At 40.6% G+C, this 17,652-nt stretch overlaps 1 protein-coding gene across 3 annotated transcripts in view; it reads right to left on the bottom strand.

The window, feature by feature from the left end:
• ccdc102a (coiled-coil domain containing 102A) overlaps nucleotides 1-13,677 on the bottom strand; it is a 94,709-nt gene extending 81,032 nt beyond the window's left edge. For all 3 annotated transcript variants that reach the window (XR_001776476.1, XM_008405025.2, XM_008405027.2), the window contains exon 1: nucleotides 13,423-13,677. The gene's annotated coding sequence lies outside the window, so the exon portion shown is untranslated. The remainder of the gene's footprint in view (nucleotides 1-13,422) is intronic.
• Between the last annotated feature and the right edge of the window lie 3,975 nt (nucleotides 13,678-17,652).

Genomic DNA, 17,652 nt, shown 5'->3' with positions numbered 1-17,652 from the left:
TTCAGTGTCATCAACGGAAAGAAAAAAAGGCAGGAAGAGACGATAAAGCCGATAATTAAAATGAGGTCGATAGGTTTAATTTATCGTGCGATTAATTGATTTATCGTTTACCGCGACAGGCCTAACTGTAATCAAAATAAGTTTGGGTTTCCATTAATTTAACCCAGTTAAAAATTTAGGCCCAAATAATGCAATGATTACACATATGTAACTGCCAGACGCCTGGGAGAAAAATATGAAAAAAAAAGCAATCAAAAGTATTGCCCCTCTCCATAAAAATGTTTCCCTCGAGAGTTATGAGAGTTCACAGTCTTTTAGATGAAGCACCAATGAAACGTAGCTAAAATACCAAACACAAGGATCATCTATAACCATCATCACACTGGTATGAAAACGCAGCAACATAACATTAGTGTCAGTACTGAACTGTTAGGGTTAAAGTGTATCTATTTGTGTTAAAGTTATCAAAGCAAAAGTGGGCCTAAAACATGACTCCACCCAGTGCAGATGCAGCTCCAGCGCGGGGCTGCCACATCTGGAATATAGATCACCAAAAGCCGGGCTCCGGTATCACAAAGCTTTTCTCAGTCGGTCAGTGTGTTAGTGTGTAAGGTTTGGAAATGTTAGTAATTTTCAACCACTTCTAAACACCCACACATAATGACACACAAAATGTCCAAGATTTAGGCAGAGATTCCGGTTTATATTTTTGATAGTGCGTAGGCTATTCCTAACTGTGGTCTATGCATTAAGGCACACTACCAAAAGGACAGAAAACTAAACTAATCCAATGATAAAACTTACAAATAGACCCATACACAAAGATAAACACATATACATGAAAAATCTAACCAAATAACACAAACTGTGGAAATGACTTTAAAAAAGCTCATAGTCAAACAGGAGCTTTTAAAAAGTTTCCAGACGTGGGAGCTTTTGGACTGAAACCATTTCCCTGAAGGCTCCAACTAAAACTCTGCTGCTGGCCATAATTACCAGGTCCTAAACAAATGCAGCTAAATGCAGACAGACACACAATTTACCCATCTGGATGGAAAGTTTTGTTATAAAAAGACTTTCCCATCCAGTCTTATGTGCTCAGGTACACCTGGGTAATTGCCCATCATTTATTTATTTAACTTTGATTTAACCAGATTCTCAGTGTGTGTGTGTGTGTGTCTGTCCAGAGGACTGCAAGAAAAGCGGGATTTTTGTCAATATGAAGCCATGTCAATTGCCATGAAAATTCAGGCAAACTCACCTCAGCACTGCTGCTTCTGAGGTCCAAATGATTTATAATTGTATTCTTAGTGTTGTGTTCTAAGAACATAATTCACATAATCTTATGCTTCAATCATTTAAATTATGTTACTGGTAGACTTTATAATAGAAAAGAAAGTAGTGCAATTCATCTTTAATTCAATAGCGATTTAGCTTGGTAGGTCTGAAGAAACAAAGTGGATTCAGTTTTATGTCTGGAATCTGAAATATGAAAAGCACAAATTAATAAAACTTTGAAAATCCATCCATCCATCTTCCATTTTCTTCCGCTTATCCGGGGTAGGGTCGCGGGAGCAGCAGCTTCAGAAGGGAGGCCCAGACTTCCCTCTCCCCAGCCACTTCTTCCAGCTCCTCCGGGGGAATCCCAAGGCGTTCCCAGGCCAGCTGAGAGACGTAATCCCTCCAGCGTGTCCTGGGTCTTCCCCGAGGCCTACTCCCAGTGGGACGTGCCCGGAACACCTCACCAGGGAGGCGTCCAGGAGGCATCCTGACCAGATGCCCGAGCCACCTCAACTGGCTCCTCTCGACGTGGAGGAGCAGCGGCTCTACTCTGAGTCCCTCACGGATGACCGAGCTTCTCACCCTATCTCTAAGGCCACCCTGCGGAGGAAACCCATTTCGGCTGCTTGTATCCGTGATCTCGTTCTTTTGGTCATGACCCAAAGCTCAAGACCATAGATGAGGGTGGGAACGTAGATCGACTGGTAAATCGAGAGCTTCGCTTTTTGGCTCAGCTCTCTCTTCAACACAACGGACCGATACAGCGCCCGTTTCACAGCAGACGCTGCCCCAATCCGCCTGTCGATCTCCCGCTCCCTTCTTCCCTCATTCGTGAACAAGATCCCCAGATACTTAAACTCCTCCACTTGAGGCAGGACGACAACCCTGAGCTGGAGAAGGCACTCTACCCTTTTCCGGCTCAAGACCATGGCCTCGGATTTGGAGGCAGAGCCACATCCCGGCCGCTTCACACGCGCAAACCGCTCCAGTGAGAGCTGGATTCACTATAATAATGGTGAATTCAGTGTGAGGTTATGAGCAAAATATCCTGCTACTTTTCAGAGACACCCTATCGCAGAATCACACAACAGATCAACAACAGAGCCAGTCGTCACTAAAACTTCTCTTCTGAAAAGTGGTGATGAAAACAAAGGGAGGAAGAGGCTGAACTAAGAAGACAAGTAAATGAAAGTTGCAGTCTTATGGACACGCTGAAAGGAAGGTAAACAAAGTAAGAGAACTGGAATGTGTTAAAGCAACCAGAGAGATTAAACAGACACTGTGTGCCTAAAGCAGAGGCCCATAGTCCTGACCTTCAGAGCCAACATTTCCACACATTTTAAATGCTTCCTGTTCCAAAATATCTGATTCAAATACCTGAATTATCTCCACATTTCAATCATCATTTCTTCACAAAAACAAAAGACAATGAAATGCAAAAAAACCCCAATGCAACATCAGTCAGAGCTGGAGTAAAAGTTTCCTGTTTAGTTTGAGCTGCATTTGTAAGAAAGCAGTCAGAAACACAAAGTTCCAGTTCTCCTTGTACAGCCTGACAATGAGAGGGTGGAGCAAAAATATTGAGGATGTTGATATTCCTCACAGGAAGACCCTCTGGACAGAAACAGACCACCACATACCAGAACAACCCAGTCAACCCAATTTTCACATGAGGACAAAGCAGTAGCTTTGTCTAAAAACTGCAGTCAGCAAACTTGAAATGGCGCAAAAGGGAAAAAAGCAAATTAGGCAAGTTTCCATCTTCTGGTTTACAATAACTCTGAAGAATTTGAATTAATTTGAGTTACAACATTTAATTTCCCTTTGGGATCAATAAAGTATTTCTGAATTTGAATTGGGAGCAAATCAACCAGGCTACACAAAGAGTAATTTCATCAGAAATTACGTGTGGCTGTAATAAACAAGATGCAGAGGTTGCAAACTAGCATGCACCACAAAATGGAGAGAGTCCTCCCCTCCAAACTGGAGGTTCGGAGAATTTTCTCAGGGTCTGGTGCCTCTGGTAAGAGAGACTACAGTACTGAATGTTTACTCGATCAAGGAGTGGCTGACTTCATGTTTCTATTTCCATCAGGTTTACAAAGTGTGACATGAGTTGTAACAGCCTCACGGAGCGTGTAACTATGGTAAACAGAAAGGCCAGATGTTTTATTTTTGTTGCACACCCATTAATATCAAATCAGAGCAGTTTGCAATGTCACTTCAGTATTATGTACATTGCACTAATTTAGAAATGTGAGAATGATTAGTATTAGGAATGCACAATATACATGGTATACAGTAGAAATGATAGAAACTTGGCCTACGATAGAGAGTAAGCATTTTGTTTTACTACCTTAAAACGAAGCATACATGCTTAGTTAAATACCAACAATGCTGCCAACTACAAGTTCCAGTCACAACACTGGGAAGAAAAAGCAGGATTTGATACAGACATCCATTACATTAAAGTTATTGTGTTTTTATATAGAGATGTTTTTTCATTTATTTATTTAACTTTGAGTACCAGATACTCATCGTTGAGATTATGCTGCTGCCTATTAATGCCCTTAAAATTGTATTTTCAATGCCTATGATTGTGAGATGATAAGCAGCAACATAAAACACAAGTTACAAATATTACCTACAAATAAGAGGGTTATTTGTAGGTAATAAGAGGGTTAAACAAGTTTTATCACATAATGCATACATTCCAATTAGTATGTGATTTTTTTTCTCCCTTTCTATTGTAAGTTTTATACACATCATATTGTAAAATAAATTGTTACCACCACCCATCACAATATATATCGTGATATGAATTTTATGCCATATCGCACATCCCTATACAGTATGTAGCTTAGCTACGGTTTCACTATGCGACATCCACCTAGGAAACATTACAACTTCAGGTAGGAACATTGCACCTCTGATGACAGAACAATGGCTTCTGACCTTCTGAATACCTGAGCTCCATACCTGGTAACAGTGAGAGATGATAGTCTTCATCACCCCTCTGCAGCCATCCTGCATGGTGCTTTGGAATCACATGAAGCAACATTCCAGAAATAGGTCACTGTCATCTTAATGCAAAACCCCGATGAGGAAAAGCATTCAACCTGTGCTTTAGCAAAGTTCACAGATTTTCTAACGCTGACACACCTTAGTTAGTTGTTATTGTTAACCAACTAATCAGTTCTCAGAATCACTATAAGGTGAAAAGATTTCACATTTTGGAAAGTAAGCGGATGTGAAGAAAGAGCCAACATGCTGTCCCAGGCAGCAGACCTGTGAGAACCAGGAACACATGGACTGGATTTCAGCTTCTGCCTCCACAACCCATTTGTTTCCATGACAGCCACACACAGGTGTCACCTGTCAGGGTAGGTGCTGCTGGCAATGGTGTGTTTGTGTGTGTGTTAGGAGGACAGACTGAAAGTCGGAAATAGTGCCGGTGCTCCACTGATCTGTGTGTCTGCTGCTCCATTAAGTCTCACATCCCTTCTGTTGAAATCTTTATTCCTCCTGTCAATTTCAAAACATTAGTACAGTCATTTCTAACAAAGCCTAAGGAGGGACCACAAACTTTGTTTCTTTTACTGGCTTGCTGCAGCAGTGTCTAAAGATCCAGCATGACCTGAGTGAAAGATGAGAAAAGGTGGTGCCAGATACAGATCCAAATAAATAACATAAGAGATTATTTGGAGCAGCAATAGGTTTCACCACCTTAGAATATTGAATTGGAAGGGGAAATGGTAGTCCAGCCCACTGTTCAGAGAGGTCAAGCTGACGGGAGTTGGGGGAAAGCTGTGGTTACCAAAACTGAAAGAAGGTAATGACATTGAGCAGTACCTTGACTGGCTTGAGGCTGAATGGACAGTGAGGCTTATTCTATACCTGTCAGGAAGGGCTTGAGCAGCCTATGTAGCCATGGCAGCAGAGGCCAATGGAGATTATAAGAAAGTAAAAGAGGCCACTTTAGCCGATTTTCTTAACTTTCGGGGATCAGTGACCAGCTGATACTTACTTGTGAAGGCAATCTTATCCCCTGATTTTATCTACCTCAGTGAAGGTCTAAAAATCATCCAATGTCCACTTCTGCTCTACAGTGAGAGAGGTTTGACTGACAGACAGGCCCACCAGTTCATGTCTGTATGTTTGCAGTTATCAATGTGCTTCTTCAATAGGCTTGTTATGCACAAAATGAAATGAGTACAGTAGTCTCTCGCCATATTGCGGTTCACCTTCTGCGGTCTCACCGTTTTGAGAATTTTTTAAAAATTTTTATGCAGCACTGCATTTTTTAAATTATGTGACAAAATTCTACTGTACGAATCAGATCACTTTGTTTCATATCTTGATTGGGTCAATGGACATCAAAGTGGTTTGTTCTGTGTCTTGAATGGCCAAGAGAGAGTCGGTCTACGTTGCAACCTTTGTTCTTAAACTGTAGTTTTCATATCATTCCTGATCGCTTTTGCTTTAGTGTTACTTCACGGTGAAGTGTGTTGGCAATTTTTTTTTTCGTTCAAAAAGGGGTTTATTTCAAGCCTCATGTTGACTGTCATAATTATGTCATGTTGACATAATGTCCAGCGCCTTCGGCACCTGCCGCTGCACCAAGCGCAAGAGGAAGATGCTAACCATCGCTCAAAAGGTTGAACTGCTGGACATACTAAAGTAGCTGTTCTCAGCGTGGGCGGTACTAGCAGAGCAGAGCGGTTCTGAAAAAGTCCCGCAATAAACAAAATCCGCGAAGTATTGACTGTTTAATTTTTCCCTATTCAAATACATGCTAAGGCCCCATAACCCCGCTTCGCACTCTTTATAAATCTTTCCAAAACTGTCATTAACATTTTCCACATTGTCACACAGTTTACACTCTCAGAAACCTACATAATTTTAACAACATGATGAAATTCTGAGTGATTACTCACCTGGTAATATATATTACAGTTGCTCTGATGGCGCTGCATCCCCACCCTCACGGTAACGCTGTTTTCCGCAGGCCTGGGTGAGGATGTCTTTTTCCGAATGAGGAACATGGTTATAGGAAGTTGCTGTCGCTCCTTTTTTTTCTGGGCGAGGACGTTCTTATACATTGACATGCCATTTTCGATGATATTAGAGAACTGTAAAGAGCAGTACATCATGGGGACCCACTCTTGTGCAACTCGCTGAAGTTCATTAGCCATCCTGACCATGGTTGCCAGGTGATTAAGTGTTAGTCCGACCTCCTCCTCTTCTTCAACACTTGTGTCATCTTCCTCCTCTTCCTCATCTTATTCACTTGCGGGCTTTGTCATTTCTGTCAGGTCTTCATCTGTTAACAGTTGTGAGGGGGCTTCCCGTCTTATCAGTGAAGCCATCTCCTCCGAGCTGCTTTGCCAGCTGCACGGCTCCATCTACCGGAGAGTGATGGAGATTATCAGGAGAGCATACTTTATCGCGGATGACTTCTGGCCACAGTTTTTTCCAGCAGGCATTCAAAGTTTCACTCTTCATCTCCTGAATTGCCCTCTCAATATTTAGGAGACATGATGCAATGGCGTATTCACGCCAGTAAGCCTTAAGTGAGAAGTCTTGGTCCGAGTCCACACCTTCAACCAGATGTTGAAGCGCATTCCTGATGTAGAGAGCTTTGAAAGGGCAGATGATATCTTGATCCTTAGGCTGAATCAGCAATGTGGTGTTTGGTGGCAGATATTCTATTTGCACGCCATCGTACGACAAATCAGCAGCATAGCCTCCTGCGCTGTCCATGACATGAGCAGAAGCACTTTAAAGTCAAGGCCTTTCTCTCTCAGATAATGCTTCACCTCCGGGATAAAACAGCGCTGAAACCAGTCCGAGGTGAGCACTTTTGTCATCCAGGCCTTGGCGTTGTGCATCCAGTACACAGGCAATGGATTTTTGTTTTTGTATTTTAGGGCTCTTGGGTTTTTTGACTTATAAATAAGCCCTGGCTTTATCATAAATCCTGGGGCAGTTCCACAGTCTTTTTGGGCCTTAAACCCAGGGGCTTTAGCTTTGTTCCTTCATTATGAAGGTGCGAGAAGGCATTTGCTTCCAAAACATTCCGGTTTCATCCATATTAAAAACCTGTTTAGGTTTGTACTCCCCTTCCTCAATGATGGCTTTAAATTTGTTTTTCACATACTCCTCAGCTCCATGTGTATCGTCAGAGGCAGCTTCTCCATGCAGAGAGACACTCTTAAGTCCAAAGCGCTTCTGAAATTTGTCAAACCAGCCCTTGCTGGCAATAAATGGGGTTGTTCCTGTGGGAGAAGCGCGGGATGGTCCTGACTCTGCATTATCGTCCTCTTCATTGTCAGGAACGTCATCGGTTTTGGCAAAAGTTTTATGAAGTTTTTTTGCCTTCGTGCCGATGGTGTTTGTATCCAGTGTGATGTTCTTTTTCCTGCAGTCATTGATCCACAAGGCTAATGCAGACTCCATCCTCACAATGGTCTTTTTGCGTACAGTTACCACCCTCTTCGCATTCAAATTTAAGCTTACTGCTGCCGTCGTCCTTATATTTTTTTCCTCCTTCTTTATGTATTGAACGGAAGACTCGTTTATTTTGAAGTGGCACCCTACAGCCACATAGCTTTTCCCTTCCTTTAGCACAGTGTTTCTCAACTTTTTTTTGGGCCAGCGGCCCCCTAGCCTTTATCCAGGTCCCTCACCGCCCCCCACCAAAGAATTTGCAGGCTACTTTACACTGACTGTTATTTTATTATTAATATTACTATCACTATTGTAGATGTTTAGATTTTTATGCTTGTTTTATCATCAAAAATAATTTCCCAGAGAACAAAAAAGCCATGGGAATAGAAATTATTTTCACAGGCGTCTATGAAAATGCAATGAACATTCAAGTTAAAATTGGTAGGCCTAACAGCAGCCAATCAAAGTGGAAAAAATATTCTTATTTTGTGCCATTTTCTAGTTGTTAAATATTCTACAAAATGACCAGATAAAAGATGAACAACATGTCAGTTTAAACTTTGAACTATTTGCAAAACGACTGAGCTCTGCAACCTTAAAACATGGATAGAACTGTAACTACATTAATCATAACTCTTCTTCTCTTCAGTGTTTCTGTCAGTTTCTGGTGGTGCAGCTCTGTGCTGCCTTCAGGAGAATGGGACATCAGAGTATCATCCATAAAACTTCACCCACATGGCATTTATTGTGCAAACCAGAGCTTTCAGTGGAAAAACAAAAGTTTCAGGTCCTTTTAATGCCATATAAATATGAGACAGAAACATGGATTATATCTTTATATAGACCTGTCTATTGATTTATAGATTAATAATTTTACTGGACACAAATGACAAAGAACAAATCTGGTTCTTAATCAAATCCTAATGAGTCAAATTGAAAGTGTCATGGAGTCATCAGCCTCATGACATTAACACTGACATGAAAAATAATATTGAAGAAATAAATATATCATATCTAATTAAAAACATAAATAATTGATCAGTTCTTTACTGTTATGGTCTGTAAGATATATTTATTCTCAGTATTAGATATGGTCTCAACAAACCCATGACATTTCAACAATATTATTTTACCTTTTATCTGGAAATGGTATTCTTGCCATTCAGTCTCTGTATTAATTATTGATCGAAAGGTCTTGCCATACCAGTTTATTCCTCTGTATTTACTTTAGTTTCTTAGTTTATTCTTGCATTTTGTTGTTCATTCATTTCCATTTAGTTTCATTTGATTAGTTTTATCCTCTCTTTGTCCACTTTAGTTTCTTTCCTGTTGCTAGATTTATTTTATCGTTTATTGACGCTCAGTAATCTCCACCCTAACCTGCTACGCCGCCTCATCGTCATGTGTTTCACATCATGTGTCAATTTTTCATTGTTCAGCGTCGGATTCTCTGTTTTTATGCCATAATTCACATCTAGTTCGTCGCTCAGTTTTATGTCCCGCTTCTCCTGTTTCAGAGTTTTGCACAATGTGCGCTTCTTTTTTTTTTAACCTCTAAGGTGCAGGGCGGTCAGGAAGCGTATCGATGGGGAAAAGGCAGACTGACATAAACCTTTTAAAACAACAGAAACAATTTCGGTATTCTGATTGTTGAAATTTAAATGTTCTGTGGTACTGTTGTTCTATCACCCCCGTTTCATACCAGACCACTTACAGCACCGTGTTAACGCTATAAAATGAACGTTCTCTATCGAGGTATCACCCATGGAGGGATTTCTTTATTTAAATGGGTTCATTTTTCAGAGGGATACAAAGTGAGGGTATCGTAATTTTAGCTACCAGTAGCAGGAGAACGGAGCTGCACCAAGAAGCTAACAAACACTGAATAGAAGAAGAGCTGCCATTGATACAGTTGCAGCCAAGCATGATTTAATGTTACACAATACAGTTTTACCAAGTTGCTCAAAGTCTAAACTGGCATTGTTGTGCATTTAAGGTGTAAAGTTTACCTTCGACCAAACGCCCCCCAAAGGCATCCCAGCGCCCCCCTTTTGTAAAAATGTMMSCCAGCGCCCCCTGCCGTCCTCTGAACGCCCCCTGGGGGGCGGTACCGGCCACGTTGAGAATCACTAGTCTACAATGAATACAGATTAACAAAAAGCTATAAATTACACAGAGAAATACTGATACTTCCGGTGGGCACTGGAAGTAAGACTCATAATTGTTCCTACAGTAACCCTCTCAGGAATAAGGTGAATCCTGTGCTGTGAAAGCCAAGTACAACAACTTATGAGATCCTGAGTGAAGAAATTCAAAACAGTCATTTCACATCAGTCTCCTAAAGGAATGGAAAACCTGGGATAGTCCAATCCAACAGCACTTGTTTGTGCATGTTGTAGTTGAGAAGGAGGATGTTGGCGAGTAGGGCTATAGTGATACAATAATCTCACGATACACGATATTCTGCTCACGATACAGTATATATTGCGATATTCAGCAAACTATACAATTCAATTCACTTTTGCGATTTTCTGAATGATTTTAGAGGGACAGGATGATTTTGGTGACATTTTGTGACTGTTATAGAGTTAGATTGAATTAATTTAACTGAAAACTGATTAAAAGCACCAACTACAAAATTCCTGGCTCTGGTTGGACATGGACACAGACTTAAAGTTGACAGCTGGACAAAATGAATTAAAGAAGTGGTGAGAAAACATGTTTTTTACAAACTGTAGCCTACATGCATTTGTAAAGTAATAAAGTGCACCAAGTACCTGCTCTGAATAGTTTGATACCTTTTAAACTTAGACACTTAACAACTGAAGGAATCACTCTAAGCCTGATGACCGAATCACTCTCGGCAAAGCAAGCAGTGAGTGAGCAAGGTGATGTTACGATACTTGCGGATGAATATCGATTTTTTTCTAGCAAAGAAAATATCAATATATATCGCAAAATCGATATTACACAGCCCTATTGGTGAGTTTACTCCTGTTGGACTTAACTCGGTCTCATTTGACTTTTCTCATCTCTCTGTAACTCAGCAGAAAGAAATACAAGCCATTATTCCACCAGATCTTTTCAGGAGAAACCTGAGTCAACAAACCTTGTACACCATGAAAGTGTACACAAATAAGGCAGAGAATGTACCAGATTCCACAGAAAATGCTTCCAGTATAGGAGGAGGAAATCGCTCTGATGTTGGAAATGGGGGGAGCGGCTGTCTGCTGTAAAAAATGAATGGGTTCACTGTGCAGCCGTGAGAGCACCCACTAATCAGCCGTGACTGATTAGTTTTTCAAGAACAATCTAAAACACGACTTGATCAGTTAATAAATAACTTTTTTCCCATTTCATATCGTTACTGAACTGTTCGTGCTTTGCTAGAGCAGCGGTGCAACTAGTCGATCGCGGAAGGTTTTGAGTCAATCTCGGGATTAAGTGACAAACTGAACACTGCCAGGAGGGTGAGAGCAACACGTCCTCCTTTGATTCCTTATCGAAACGTTCTTAACCTTATTAAAGAACAACAACAAAAATAATCAACAAAACGTGTTCAAAATTAATGACACAACAATAATAATCTCAGTGATTATTGTTTCAACAAGGTGTTGCGCAATTCTGTGCGTTGCGGTTCAATTACCAAAATAACTAGCAGAGCAGGAGTTTAAAATGAACTAATCAACCACCAATGTGCTCGGGGAGCGCTTATTAATGATCGCAAAATAAATATCAAGCCTGAAAACCTGATGTCGTAACGGACTAAATGTTTTTAATGTGATCTGTGCTCGGCTCGAGGAGCGCAGGCGSTTGCCATGGCAACGGGTGTGCTTAAATGACAGAGACGAGAGTAAAAAGGTGCCAGTGGTTTAGAGTTGATCACCTGTTCAGGTTGTTTTACCTTTCTTTACCTTTGCTGTGGCTCTTCACAGCCGCTGTAATTTCTGAACGTTCAATAAACGACAAACTTAGACTAATTATCTCGTTCTTTGTGAGTATACGTCATTTACAACAAACATCAAACACGATAAATATGTTTCATTAAGTATTTAACTAACAAATGGCTTCTACCGCAATAATTATGTGAAATTAAATTAATTGTCTAATATAAAAAAATAGTTTGGTGCTGTTGGGTTCAGAGTCTGAGAGGCTTTTACTTTATCAAAAAATGTATTTATTTATTTTTTGCCACTTATTTAGTGGAAATATTGATGTTGATTAGACTTTCTCCAAAATAATAACCTTTTACAACCTTTATAGCTCCACTGTTGAAAATGAGAAGCCAACATTCACAAAAATCCAGTCTAACATCTGATTGTTCCTCTGGAACCTGTTGGAAGAAAAACATCCCAACTTCAGAAGATGAGCTTTAACCTAACAGAGCTCTGTGGTTCCTCCTGTCAGTATGAGAGTCAGGGTGAGGAGGCGCCATGTTAGGAAGTGGAAGCTGCAGGATCTTCAGAACAAACAGGTCATGATACTGGGCTACTGATTTTCCCTCTGTCTGGACACAGGATCAATAGAACCAGTTTAAAAGCTAAAATGAATGGTTATATGCCAGATATGGAAAACTAGGGATGCACTCAGTGCCATGATGTTCAGGATTTAGGTCTCATGGCATCTCAACGTGTCAACATTGCAGCTAGTGGGTTGAGGGAAATACAGCTTTATTTTGTAGCAATTCAAGAGCTACCCAGCTTTTATTGCTTCACAAAAAAATTATTCAGCACAGAAACTCCAAGGCACACAAAGAAGCTACATACATACACACATATATATATATATATATATATATATATATATTGTCATAGTACCCCCAAGAATTTAAAACTACTTTCACCCCTGAGTAAATCCTCTTATAGTCATAATGTTAGATCACAATGAGCATTACCCCTGACACAGCTTAAAAATATAACTGGCAAACTTTATGCAAGATATCTGAAAAGCAGCCATTTACAGGGCAACGAGGCTACTGCAGCTGACAGATGAGATGAGATGAGCTTGGAATTCTCCTAGTGAAAAGAACAAGACACCAGAAGGAGGGGGCATTTTGTGTAATATCCCTTTACAAGCTACCAATACCTTGAACTTTTATTTCATCTATGCTCAATATCATTATTAATAACATTATTATTGCTGTCAAAGTTAGCAGTGGTGAAAATAACTGTTGTTTTTCTATTCTAAATAAACTCTGATGTCACACATTTCAGTTTTAAATTATGTTAACAGAGTGAAAATACGGCATTTGCGCCACAAACTTCCCACTGGTACCAAGATATTCCAGTTCATGCGACTGACTTAAGATATTACTGCAACACACCAGGTTCTAGAACAGTTCCGGCTGCTTTCATTTGTTGAACTCTTCACTTAAGCAATTTATTCCCGTTTTAAGACATCAGTCATGGATTGCTTCAGAATTTCAGATTTAACAACCAAAGCAGGCATGTGCAGGAAACATGGAGGATTAAGCCAGACTGAATTTACAGCTGCTTTCTGGATCTCAGTGCTCCAGCTTCCAGACCAGACATGCACTAAGAAGTTGGCAGGATGAAGAAGTGTGCAACACATTGTGATCCGTTTCAAGTCTCCAAATTAATTCAGCACACAGCAAAAAACATACAGTTTTCTCACTCCAGCTGGAAACATGGAAATCCAACAACACGAAGAAAACGTAGAAAGGAAGCAAACCTGAAATGTTGCCACCACCGCTGGGCTCCGTCTGGATCCACCGCTCCAACAACAAAGAGCCAAGCCGAAATGAAGCGCCGATGCTCCTCTCGGCTAGCAAGCCTGATGCATTTCCAACAAAACAGCGCCAATAACCCGTTTTATGCTACTCAGCCTCCATTTGGATATCTGCTTGCCGACGTTTTTTCTCTCCCAGTCTGAAATCTGGATGGAAAATGACTTCCACCCTGTGAAAACACAACAGGCGGATCTCTCGCCCGTGGACTATCAACCTGACCAATAAGCTATCGATATGTTGAAGTGGACTACTTTTAGCCAATTGGGTCCAGCTTCCAGCATACAAGCGCGCGCTGATTGGACGGCTGAGAAGAAACCTTCTAGTTAGCATTGCTACTGTTTCTGATGGAATGTTTTCGAAGTTCTACAACGCACGCATTACATTCAGATTCAGATTTCAATCAATAAATTGTAAAAGCTGATGTGAGATAAAAGACATATGGGATTAAAGACATAAAACTCCCAGGTAACGCCAAAAAAAACTATTTAATCATATTTAATTTCCTCTTGTGATCAATGAAGTATTTTTAATAACAAGTCTATAATCTTAACAAAAGTCAGAGTCAGAAAGATGTGACGTATGATCCAGTGGTTCTAGTTCCATAAATGCTAGATTTAGAAAGGACTGGGATGATCCTCCGAAAAGCTGTTGTGTGTGCAGAAGCTGCTCATTTTATTATTGGGTCAGTGTGTACACTGTACAGGCTGTAATCTACAAAGCATGTAAGGGGGCATGGAGAACAAAATAAAGCGATCCCTATTGGCTTTCTCAAGATCCTTGGAAATGCCTGAAAAGTTTAGTTCCGTCTTTGGGTGAAAAGGCGTGTTTATTTCTGCAATACCGATATATGTCTCTGTATATGTGACGTGCGGTCTAATCAACCACCTCTGACCGTGCGGTCGGTCAGAGGAGGCAGGTGAGCCTGTCATCATGGAAAAATAATAAAATCAGGGTTTCCCACAGTGTACTATAAGCCCGGCGGCCCGCCATGCTTTACTAGCCCCGCCGCCAGGCTAAGCGTTGCTTGTTTACGTTTCTAGGAAAATAATGACAATAAAGGCCGGACTGCAAGCGTCTCTGTTGCTCTTAGCATTTCACTAGCAGAGCAGATTTATTCCTAAAGTTTAGGTTTATAATAGATAAGTTTATAGTTTATGCATTTAAAGCCGACAGCGCGCGGACTACCGCTGGCGCCTCTGCACTGCCACTGCTTTACCTCAGCGGGATCGCGCGCTGCCGCCTCCTTTGACTCAAACTGGACATAGGCTGACATGTATGGATGTTTACATCAACTTACTGTGAGGAATTGTGATCCTTTGGAGAACTCCAGGTAAGAGTTTAAAACCCGCCGCGTTAACTCTGGTTGCGCAGCTCTATGTTAACCGCAGGAATAACTTAATTCAGAGGTGCGCGTTGTGGAGCGGTGAGAATAATTTATCTTTGTGAACTAATATGCGGCGTTTACGTCTCAACACGCCTGTGGCTCTGTGTCTGTCTTCCCTGTAAAGTTTATGTCTGTGGTCCCGGTTGGCCGGAGCATTTGTGGATAACGAGCAGCGCTAACCTCATGCAGGTTCAGGCCGGTGAGGAGCTTTCCCGCTCTCCGGAGTCACACATCACACTGATTTTATATTACTTTATTATTTTTTTTAGTATTTTTCTGGTTACACGATGCATTAAACCATATCAAATGCGTTGTCTACTTAGAATTAATGCGCGCGGAGATCTGAGAAACTCGTCCCATAAAGTCGACCAGCCAAAACAGTTTATGTGACGCTTATTAAAAACTCAACAGACACGAAATGAAACAGCTACTGAAGCAGCATTCAATTAAATCTCCCGTTTGTTACTTTATTGAGTGCAGGGGACTGGGTGCAGGGACCGGCCCTGCACTCAATGTGCAGGGCCGGTCCAAGGCTGTATGAGGCCTTGAGCAGATTTTGACTTGGGGGTCCCTCTTGCTGCTAAAAATATCAGCACCTCTAGCTTCTGTGTTAGATTTAGTGAAATATGGGAGAAGGGATTAGTTTAATTGGCTAGCCTAGAAAGCAATAAGTTATAATAGCAGTTTACTAATTTGTATTTGTCAATTCAAAGATTAAACTCACAGCATCAGATTGTTGCTATGGTAACAAAACAATCTACCTATGAATATTGTTTTTTGAAGTTTTACAAAGTAAACTTGCCAGCTCATTAAAATCTTGCATCTAAATGTTAAACAATTTTAAATGTTTTAAGTTATGTATGCCTAAACAATTTAATCAAATTTAACAGTATTGATAATTTCAATAAACAAGTGTTACATTTATGTATCTGTGGTCTGTATTCAAATATTAGTTTTTATGGGGCCCTTGAAGCCCTTGGGGGCCTGATGGAGCCGCTTACTTAATTTGGATTAAACGGAAGTGAAAATTTGTTGTTTTTAGACTAGTTGTTGGTTTAAATAGCATTTCACTGGAGATGTTTCCCCGTAACATATAATTACACAGTAATACTTTTACATTTCCTGTCAACTTGACATCTTTTAATACAGTAGTTCTTAACCTTTTTTGAGGTACCGAACCCCCCAGTTGCATATGCACATTCACCGAACTCTTCTTATCCCAACCGTCCCCCCCGATTTAGTAATGTAATTATATTAGCTGTGTAACCACACCCACACCACAAGAGGCAGTACCAACTCTGAAAAGATGCGACTAAGGAGCAGATTTAGACTACAGAATTTGGTAAAAACTGTGAGCTTTGCTGAAGTAAGTAAAGACAAAAGTTCAAATCCATGCTGAGAGTGGAGCTCCTTCAATCAGTGCTCCTCCGCAGCTCTGATTGGCTAAGCACTGTAACGTGATCCTCTGTAGCAAGTGATAGCAAAGCGGGGTTCTTAAACAGTGGTTAAGAACCACTGTTTTAATACAAAAACATGGTGGACCACCTCGATGCCCCAACCACCGGGGCAAATTTTCTGGGGAAAACCCTGAAAATCATTTATAAAGATATTTTCACCCTGTGGTTTGTACTATAAAGTACCTATTTTTCATTTAATTTAACCAAATCTTTCTTCAAAATCGCTGAATTTTCACATTTTCCCATTCAAATGGTTATAAGGGAAGCCGGTGAGGCAGCAGCGAGCTGAGCCTCACCTGGGATTGCGCAACCTCTCGCTAACTGCACTGGCTGCCATGGACCTTACCAAGCTCCAGTGGTGAAGAAAGTACTCAAAAACTGTACTTAAGTAAAAGTACAAATATACAGACAAAAATGTACTCAAGTAAATCTACCACATTAACATTTTACTTAAGTATTTTTAAAAGCCATTACTTTTATACTTTTACTTAAGTATTAAAAGTAAAAGTACTTGCCTAATGCATTACCTAATCGCTAATATCATTAAATGTACCGATCGTATTTAATTTTAATACGTCAGAAATGTGCCATTTTAATGAACAATACCACAGATAAAGCATGTTTTTCTTGTGTTTACTCTCTGTAACATAGTTTAGATTTAGATATGTGATTCTATGCATCTTGTCTCCTGTCCTAACAGCATGAACTTCACTCTTTTTTTTGCCACTAGTGGCATTTATTTTGAAAGAAATCCAACTGAAAGGGTGGGAGGGGGAGGACATGGAACCAAGGAGCCACGTAGCAGAGTTGTAGTCTAGACCACTGAACCCGAGACCAAATCAAGACCAAGACCAGCATCCTTCGCTATGTGACACAATAAAATTAAGTGCACCTATCAAAATTGCTTCTCAAACTGATCTGAAAGATCCACATTCCCATAAAAACACCTCGATATTAAATACTTAGAGCTGAAATAAATGTAACCAGTATCAATTTAAACTGTTCTTCATTCTGTTTTGCTTCCATCTCTGTGCCACAATCCGCAGAGGTCTCCTGCCATCCCTAAAAAAAAAAGCCCTGGACAGTTGCCCATATTGCCAATGTCAGAAACCACAACTGTCTGCACTATTAAACATAGCAATTAACGGTAAGCAACGCTCAACTATGAACACTGTCCAAGCAAGAAATAACCAAGCAGAAGGAGCACGTGACTGTTTTCATCCTCCCTCCTGCTGCAATGTCTACCACCATGACAGGTGGTAGACATTGCAGCAATGAGCATGCTCTGCGTTCTTATGTTCTTGTTTTATTTATTTTCCAATTATATATAT

This window comes from Poecilia reticulata, linkage group LG3 (assembly GCF_000633615.1).
Source record: "Poecilia reticulata strain Guanapo linkage group LG3, Guppy_female_1.0+MT, whole genome shotgun sequence".
NCBI classification, from domain to species: domain Eukaryota; kingdom Metazoa; phylum Chordata; class Actinopteri; order Cyprinodontiformes; family Poeciliidae; genus Poecilia; species Poecilia reticulata.
Note: the sequence above shows the minus strand (reverse complement) of the source record. Positions and strands in the feature narration are given on the sequence as shown.